The sequence below is a fragment of the Habropoda laboriosa genome, unplaced genomic scaffold, assembly GCF_001263275.1.
Source record: "Habropoda laboriosa isolate 0110345459 unplaced genomic scaffold, ASM126327v1 scaffold523, whole genome shotgun sequence".
In the NCBI taxonomy this organism is placed as follows: domain Eukaryota; kingdom Metazoa; phylum Arthropoda; class Insecta; order Hymenoptera; family Apidae; genus Habropoda; species Habropoda laboriosa.
Genome location: NW_017100752.1, coordinates 95,529 through 104,708, shown reverse-complemented (window position 1 = coordinate 104,708; position 9,180 = coordinate 95,529).

Here is a 9,180-nt window from a genome sequence, read left to right as displayed (position 1 = left end):
AAGATTCTATATTCTTCAATCTTCGAAAATCAAAAATCAAGATCAGAATGCTTATCAAGTCAGACGTTTAAAACTTTTTCCAATAAAAATAAAAATTCCTTCCAAAAAAGTACGGGAGTGAAATTTCACTTGGGTCACCAAAGACCCAGATTGCTTAAGAAGGGTTAACAACATTACATTTCTGAATCAACCATTTTCAATATTATAAACGAACACTATCATCGTACACCCCCGTGGACACGTAATCTTCTCCCTCCCTAAAGGGTTAATTCAAGTAGTTTTATCTGGACCTCTTCAATTATGGCGGATGATTATCAGGATATCCGAGGCGAAATCCGATCTACGATGAAATTTCGCTAGCACGACGTCTGGTAACCACCTTGGAAAAGAGATATACGATTGTCGTATTAAAAGGTTATCGCTGTTCGACCTGAGATTCTCCGGCGAAGCCAGAAATCCTTCCTCTCTCTTTTCCTCTAAAGTTGACGTTGTATCGCGTTACGCGAATTCGATGCTAAAGTGAAGGAAAATACGAGCCACTACCGTCGTCGCGTTCTCTTTCGCCTCGTCGTTGGCTTTCCTGTCACGTTTCTCCATCTGGCCGCCTTTTAGAAAACAGCCTCGCATGGAAAAATAGGATTCCCCGGATGAAAATCAATCTTTACCACGAAAATTCTACGTCGCAAAATTAATCGTGAATGTTTTATACTCGACGCGGTATAGTCTGTGTATTTTGGGAATTTCAGGACGATCGACTTCCATCGTTGCGCGTGGTAATGAGAGATCTTTGAGGAAAATTTGAATTGGCTTATGATTTTGAGACGCTAGTGTTATAGTGCTTTCTGAGCTAAAGTGTCTTCTCGAGTTCTGAATTAGCTGAAACCTTGGTAGCGTTTGAAATTTCTGTTATAAAAAGGAATACGATGTTTTCTTGAAGTGATAGATCATTTTGAGAAGTTAGTGTTTTAGTGCCTTCTCAAGTTCTGAATTAGCTGAAATCTTGGTAGCATTTGATATTTCATATTTGAAATTTCTGTTACGATGTTTTCTTCAAATGGTAGATCATTTTGAGAAGTTAGTGTTGTAATGCTTTCTCAAGTTCTGAATTAGCTGAAATCTTGGTAGCATTTGATATTTAACCCTTTCATAAGTGTACAATTCGCTCGTGGATAGTCTCTGGCCATCGCTTTTACGCCCCGGAGAAGTGCTTTGATAATGCCTTTTTTTTTTTTAAAGAAAGAGTTTTCACTTAAGACGAGATATTTAAAATTTCTCAATTAACCCTAACCTTATCGCTACTGTAGGAGACTAAAGACGCTCGTAGAATGTGAACAGCTTTTCTCGATGAGCAACTATAGTCGCCTATAGCAGCGAAAGGGTTATATTTGAAATTTCTATCACAAAAAAGAATACGCTGTTTTATTTAATTTTTCTTATTACCTTTTAATTACTTTAACCCTTTCATGACGAGTGGAACACGTATGACCCACTTGAGTACTGAAGAGAAAATTGATCTCCATTTAGTATGCATTGCAAACGCGATAATCAATAGATAAGCAATGAATTCTTAAAAAAAATAATTCGGTCATGAAAGGATTGAGATAAAATAGATTGTATTATATTTGAAATTTTGTAAGAATGTAATTTTTGCTTCGTTAGACGAGAAAATATAGGTTGCATTTAATAAGTTATAACTATTAACTTTAGAATAATAGCATGCTCACCGGTACGTGTAATTATGGAAAATAATATAATTAGCTGGAAAATAATGAACTATTTTGCATATTCGTTCTATGAATATTTGTTCAAACAGAAGCAATTTGTTACAAGTCCGTTATAATCAAAAGGGATCGATAACCTAATTTACATAAGAAAATTTGAAACAGTGTATACGTACGAAATACATATTATTAGCATTTATTAACAAAAATACAGTCACACTGACCGACGTTATAGTTACAAACTATTAAAAACAAATTAAATTTCTGAAGATAATGCTACTCAAATATAGGTCAAGCTATGTTTTTTACCATCTGCCCTTAGGTTAGGCTACAGTAAATCTTAATATGTGTCAATTAATTTCAGAAAAAGCACAAAATAAATATTAATTCCATAATATTTCTAAATACTAATATTCCCGCGTAAATCTTACCACTTACCAGCTTTCCGCATTTCACACTACCCTATCCACGTGATCAATACGATTTGAAACAACAGAACGAAAAATTCTCCGACAAAACGAGCTCAAACAAAAAACACACTCGTAAAACAAGCTACAACCACCGCAAAAAAGAAAGAAAAGAAAAACAAGAATGAAGAAAGAACCCGCGTGACGGGTTCAAAAAAGCCCGCTTCTCACACCTCTGGCGTTCCAATAAAAGTCAACCGGCGCATAAAGTGGCTAAATAACATTCATTCGATCGCGTTTGAAATCGTGTAACAGAGGATGAAAGGCCGTGACGTACAGAGAGAGGGAGAGAGAGAAGGAAAAAGGGTGGCAGCGAGCCCTCCAGCACCCATCTCTCCCTCTTTCCATCCCTCTCTCCCGCGCGTATTCGAATCGAGTTAAACCTTAATAAAGCATAAATGCCTGGCGCAAACGTATAACTTTTTAACAGGCCAATGAAAAGGAGGAAATGAAAATCGCGGAGCGAGAGAGTACGTGCAGGCAGGATCGTATGGAGAACAGCGGTGCCCGATAATAATGGCCGGGGTGTGTGTGGTGCGCGTTCGTCAGAACGTTTTAAAAGCAACGGCGAAAAGCAAGGTTTATCGTTGCCCGACCACGAACCGCGTCGTCGGTGACGCGGACGAATTTATCGATGCTACACGTCGATTAGAATTGTGCGGACTCGGTGAACCGCGATTCACTTTTGCTTTTTCCCCGAAAATCCTCCGCCTCCGCGTTCCGACCGGCTTTTTCGTGAACAACGGTCGGCTGATCGGTCGACCGAGGAACCGAGTGAAGGCCGATTCACGCATTCAACCACCGTCCCCGTTGCCCGCGACTATGCTCTCGATTATTGCCGCGGTTCGCCACTGATAAACTCCGACGGTTCGCTCAATATTCCCGGAGAGCTTTCTGTGGATATTTTATTGTTGATATTTTCGGGGTAAAGCCAATTTTTTTCTTTTTTCGTTTTTTCGGGTGTAGGGTTGAGGTACTTGGACAGAGGCTTGAGAGATTTTGTAAGAATCGCTTGGTAGATACTAATGTTGCAAGTACTTTTTCTTTTTGATGAGAATTTCGTATAGGAGAGAAGACGAATCTTTGGTTTAGTTTTATTGTTCATTTTTTCAGAGTATTTCTAATTTTTATTTTTATGTAGGGTATTTACTTGGGCATTGGGGCTTCAGAGATTTTTTAAGAATCACTCAGTATTTAGATAAAAATGTGGCAAGTGCTTTTTCTTTTGTAATAAGAATCTCGTATATGAAAGAGAAGACTAATTTTTTAATTGAAAGGATTGAAATTGAGAAATGATTAATTCGCAATTAATCGCCTTACAACTCGAATCTTCCAAATTTTCAAAATTCGACACCCTGACTCTCATAACTTCTCTAAGCTCCAAAAAAAATCACATCTTCTATCAAATCGCCAATTTCGCGAAAAATGCATTATACCCAACAATTAGCCGCGAAGATCTTCACTCGGCGTATATTTGTTGCGATCAGTAAGTTTCCAAAATTCGACACTCTCATTTTCATAATTTCTCTAAACTCCAAAAAAATCACATCTTCCCTCGAAATCGCCAATTTCGCGAAAAATGCATTATACCCCACAATTAGCCGCGAAGAAGATCTTCACTCGGCGTATATTTGTTGCGATCAGTAAGTTTCCAAAATTCGACACTCTCATTTTCATAATTTCTCTAAACTCCAAAAAATCACATCTTCCCTCGAATCGCCAATTTCGCGAAAAATGCATTATACCCAACAATTAGCCGCGAAGTTCTTCACTCGGCGTATATTTGTTGCGATCAGTAAGTTTCCAAAATTCGACACTCTCATTTTCATAATTTCTCTAAACTCCAAAAAAATCACATCTTCCCTCGAAATCGCCAATTTCGCGAAAAATGCATTATACCCCACAATTAGCCGCGAAGAAGATCTTCACTCGGCGTATATTTGTTTTGATCAATGAGTATCAGATTGAAGCATTGAAAGATCGACCATCTGACAGGGCTGCCAATCAATCTTTCGGCGTCGCCGCTCTGCAAGTGAGGAACGCCGACAGGGAGTCGGAAAATACCGATGAATGTCGGATGGAATGCTACGAGCTTCAAATATTCGGGTTCGGTTATGATTTAGAGCTGTTTGCTGATTGATTTTTATTTTCCTTGGAATGTTCGCGGCGCAATACCCCGAGTATTCCGTGTGCGTCGATATTAAAAACAGATACACGCGAAATTGCTATGGGCCCGTTTGGTTATTGATGATTCGCAGCAGCTGCGGGCGAGTTCGCAAGTATTCGATTCTGTACATATTTCTCGGTGATAATCGATGTGTACAGGATGTTCGTACAATTAGCAGCTGAAAATTGGTTCGGAGAAAGAAACGAAGAGGAATAGGCTTTCGTCTCGTTTTTCTTTGTTTTTTTTTTTTTCTAGTAATGAACGGTGCAATTTTAAGGGGAATGATTGCGAGGAAGATTCATTGCAAAATTTCAATTGTACAGTAGTTGGGATGTAAAGTTTTACGTGATAAGATAAAAGTGCAGAATTTGAATTTTTAATAGCTGGGAATATTAATAGAAGTTTGTGAATTTGTAGGTTGAAAATTGTCGAACTTTGAGAATGGAGGAAGTAGGAGACTTTGGAAATTTGGAAAGTTTGAATATATGTTGTGAAGCTTGTGATAAATGTAGGAATATTTTGTCGCGGGTAATAAACTTCTGAAAGCATTGCAGGCTAACTTTTTTCTTATAACTACTTGTTCTTTACTTAGAAATCGTACTGAAAGTAAGTTATATCCCTAAAAGGACACTACAATTATCATAACAAATTTCATATTTTCAAATTAAGGGAAATACTAACAGTTTACTTTTTACTTTTAAATCCTACTGAAAGTTAGGTGTATTCCTAATAAAGCATAATAATCTGGAACACCACAATAGTCATTAATTTCAAGCCCAAAAAATAATAACTTACTCTTCACTATTAAGTCTTACACAAACTTAGGTATATCCTTAATAAAGCATAATAATCCGGAACGTTACAATTATCATTAAAAATCTCATACATTCAACCCAAAAGACTTTTGACAATGCACACCACCGCCATCGTTGAAAAGAAGAAAAAGTACTCTAATTTTAACTCAAGACAAAACGCACACACATCTGGCAATTTCCACCGTTCCACGTGCACACGGACACACACGTCTGCGAACCAATTCATTCGACAATTTCATAAAGATATGCCCCGGCCTTCGTCTCTCTCTCGCGAATGCACCTAAATGCACTCTTTTTCCTCCCCCCTTCGGCTGCATTGTCACGGCCGTTTCCTGATTTAATGAAACTCGAACTTCTGGTGGCACGGACGTAGATATCCGTGGAACTTTATCGGGTCGTGAAGTGTGACTGATAAATGAAACGAAATAGAAGAGACGAGAGAGACGGAGGGAGGGCTGGCTTGCAGATATACGGCGGCCTGGCAGCGAATACGCGACAGATAAGAAAGAAGTTGGAAGTGAAATATAAGTTTCGATAGACAGAGATACGATAGGGCGGTAGAGGGTTCCGAGAGGTAAAAGTGAGCTGGTATTACCAGGAATTCCGGAATATAAGCGGCACCACGGGGGTGGGAAGTTCAGGGATGAAGGGACAGAGAGTAGGGAGCATGTAGACGGATAGCACATTTTTTATTCGGGGGCTCAAGCTACACTGCGGAGGAGAACTGATGAACCGTGGATTCGAACGATAGTTGATTGTAGCCTCGGAATCGGGATGAGAATAAATCGTCGGCTATCTGTCGCGGGAAAGATTCCTTCTGAGTCGAGGTGTCCTGTGCATCTTTTGGGTGGACTGGTTATACAGGGTGAGTCGTATAACTTCGTTGAATAACTTTTAAAATCTGTGCTTTGTATTAAAAATTGTGTGGAATTGAAGAAACGGTATTTTTAAAAATAACCTATTTTTTCGGAGATATTAAGATTACCTTGAATTTCTTTGTATCTTCGTATTTAAATTTGAAAGAGCAGCGAGTTTTCTGTAGGAAAGAATGAACCTTTGTTTGTCTCAAACTTAATAATTTGCGAGATACTTAGAAAAGATTTTTATACAGGGTGAGTTGTATAGCTTGTCCACTTTGAATAACTTTTAAAGTATGTTTTTCTACGAAAAAGTGGTTTGTATTAAAAAATTGTACAGTATTGAAGAAGCTGTTTTTAAAAATGACCTATTTTTTGGGAGATATCAGGGAAATCTTGAATTTTTTAAACAGATGCGTGTCTTTGTATTTAAATTTGAAAGAGCAGCGAGTTTTCTGTAGGAAAGAATTAAGCTTTGTTTGTCTCAAATCTGATAATTAGCGAGATATTTAGAAATTTTTCGTGGGCGCATTTACAAAACTTACAAAAGAATATCTCCAAGTGATAATCACCGATATTGATGAAACTTTAGCATACTATTATTTATTTATTTTCAGCCTCGTGGCTATGAAAAGGACTTGGTTTGCAATATATGATTTCCTTATCCATTCACGCTCCATTTTGTCTTGTCACTCACACAAACTTTGGTATATTATAGCACTAAAGAAGATTTTTGTCACGTATCTGTGTTTATCGACAATTCTTCCCATCAAAGGGGTGAAGATTTCCCTTAAAGATGAGGGTAACGAACCATATTTGGTCAAAATTATTTATCACTTTGCAAAATTATTGTCGAATAATACTCGAGAAACTTTAAGATACGCATAAAGTATGTTTTTCTCGTCATACTTTGAAATATGTCGGATCTATTTGAACGGCTTAGTTGCACCACAAGGTGGAGTATTTCAAGCCTACCTTGAATTCACATACTTCTGATTACATAAGCCCTGTCTGCGTAAACGCTGCACTATGACAGTTTACACGAATACAGGCATCAAAGATGTTTGAGAACTGTTGATATTACGGATGTCTAGACTCTAATCGAGGCACCAGTTTGAACGCCGCGCCGTTAAACACGCGGTCATTTGTGAACATCATCAAGTCGGGTGTAAGTAAATTCATTGAAGCGCTATCATCGAACATTTGCAAGCTAGAACAAGATGCACCACAGCACAGAATTTTGATTAAATTGATTTTACCTTAAGGGGTATAATAGCGAAGGAATTTTGCTATTTTTTTCGTTGTGCAATTGCCAACAATGAACTAATTTTAACACTAGAACAACCAGAGTTGAATGTTGTAAATTTTGTCCCTTCTGGTATATTTAGATAAGACAATTGCAGTCGTTAATGGAAAATAAAGTGGCATATCTAATTATTTCTTTATTTCAACAAAAGGCACTATAAGTATACTTGAACAAAAGCATGTTAATAATTTCTGTAATTTATACTAAGAAATGTGGAATTTGTCGTTTTGACGAGTTTGGTGGTTCTGGTGTTAAGTATGAATACTTATTCATCAATTCAGTAATGGTAGAAACGAATGACTATTTATACTGAAACTTTGAACAAATAAAATGTGTCAGAAATTGGTTAGAGTTTATCAATTGAAAAGTTTTCCTTCAAAAAAGTGCATTTTATGCATATTTACATGGTCTTGTTTATTTTGCATAAAGTAATTCAAGTAATTCAAAAATTTGATTTTTATTAACGAAGTCTAAAAAGTGCCCTAAAAAGAGAACTCTAATTTCCAGGCGTTAGTGGACAAGACATGTTTACTTCGATTTTAGGTTGAGTTGTTGATCGATTGGCGTTCGGAATAATACTAACTAGAATTTCGAAAGAGGTCAGGATCCGAGGTCGTTACAGACAGAGCTCATTTCAGAAGCAAGAAATTGGCAAAATATAGAATGTTTATTAAATATTCAAGGATATGAGAAAATTTCTGTCCAAGTGATCCATTTGATAACACAGAGAAAAGAATTTGTGACCTGATTTTATATCAAACTGACCCAATTTCAAGGGTTAAATAGAGAATAGATAGATAGCGCTGAAAAGACTAGGTATCTAACTTTTCCAAAATCAGGATGAAAAGAGATATAAGGTATGTGACAAGAACACTGCTTATTCAGCAATTACAAAATTCTCTTATCATCACAAACCAACTCTCGGTTCATGGATTCACCTTTCAACCCTTCGACAGTTTATCCCGTGTGAGACTCGGGCAGAGCGTGAAATATCTAAGTGTGTAACTCAAGAGAGACTTAGAAAGAGACGAGATATTATTGTCATAACTAGACTGTAGATTTTTAAGCAAATTTATATTTTTCAGGATATAGCAAAGAAAGCAGAACTTTGGTAAAAAATTATTTCACCTACCATAAAAAGCACTATAATTTAGATATTTTGTCATATTACGTGTATTGTGTGCAATTTTGTACCTTTAACCCTTTCGTTACTATTGGCGCCTATAGGCGTTTCGAAATTTTGCTCGCACTCTATCGTTGGAGCCTTTTGCCGCACTTCCACCTTAATCTAATACTTCATTTCATCCTTACGCACTTCCAGCTTAATTTAATAAACCGACTTTTAAAACGATACGGCCGAAATAACAAATTTTACAGCCGTGGTTCAAAATTTACCGTCAATCACCCACGTTACGCGTTGAAATCTGCCGTAGCGAAAGGGTTAAATTTCCTATAAATGCATAAAAATCCGCAGTCTAGTCGTAAGTACATATGACGTAGGGTCAGGTATCCCGATTCTTAAAAATGATCACACACGGTGTAACTATTAACACATTCGCGACGGGAAACGTAGTCCTACGTCATTTCAAAGTCTTCAGCTGAATACGGGCAACGTAGACCTACGTGATTTGAAAATTGGCGGCAAAACCTTGCCGTACTCGGCTACAGACTTTTCGAAATTATACGCCGTATTCGATAGTGTTAAACAGATACGCGTGAAATCTAAATGTTTTTGACCGTAATTCATAATTTTACTAGACTGTCAAAGGGTTAAAGAAATATATAAAGAGAATTCCACTTCTCCTCGATTTTCATAATTCCACCACTGTCGTCGTAAAACACCTCGC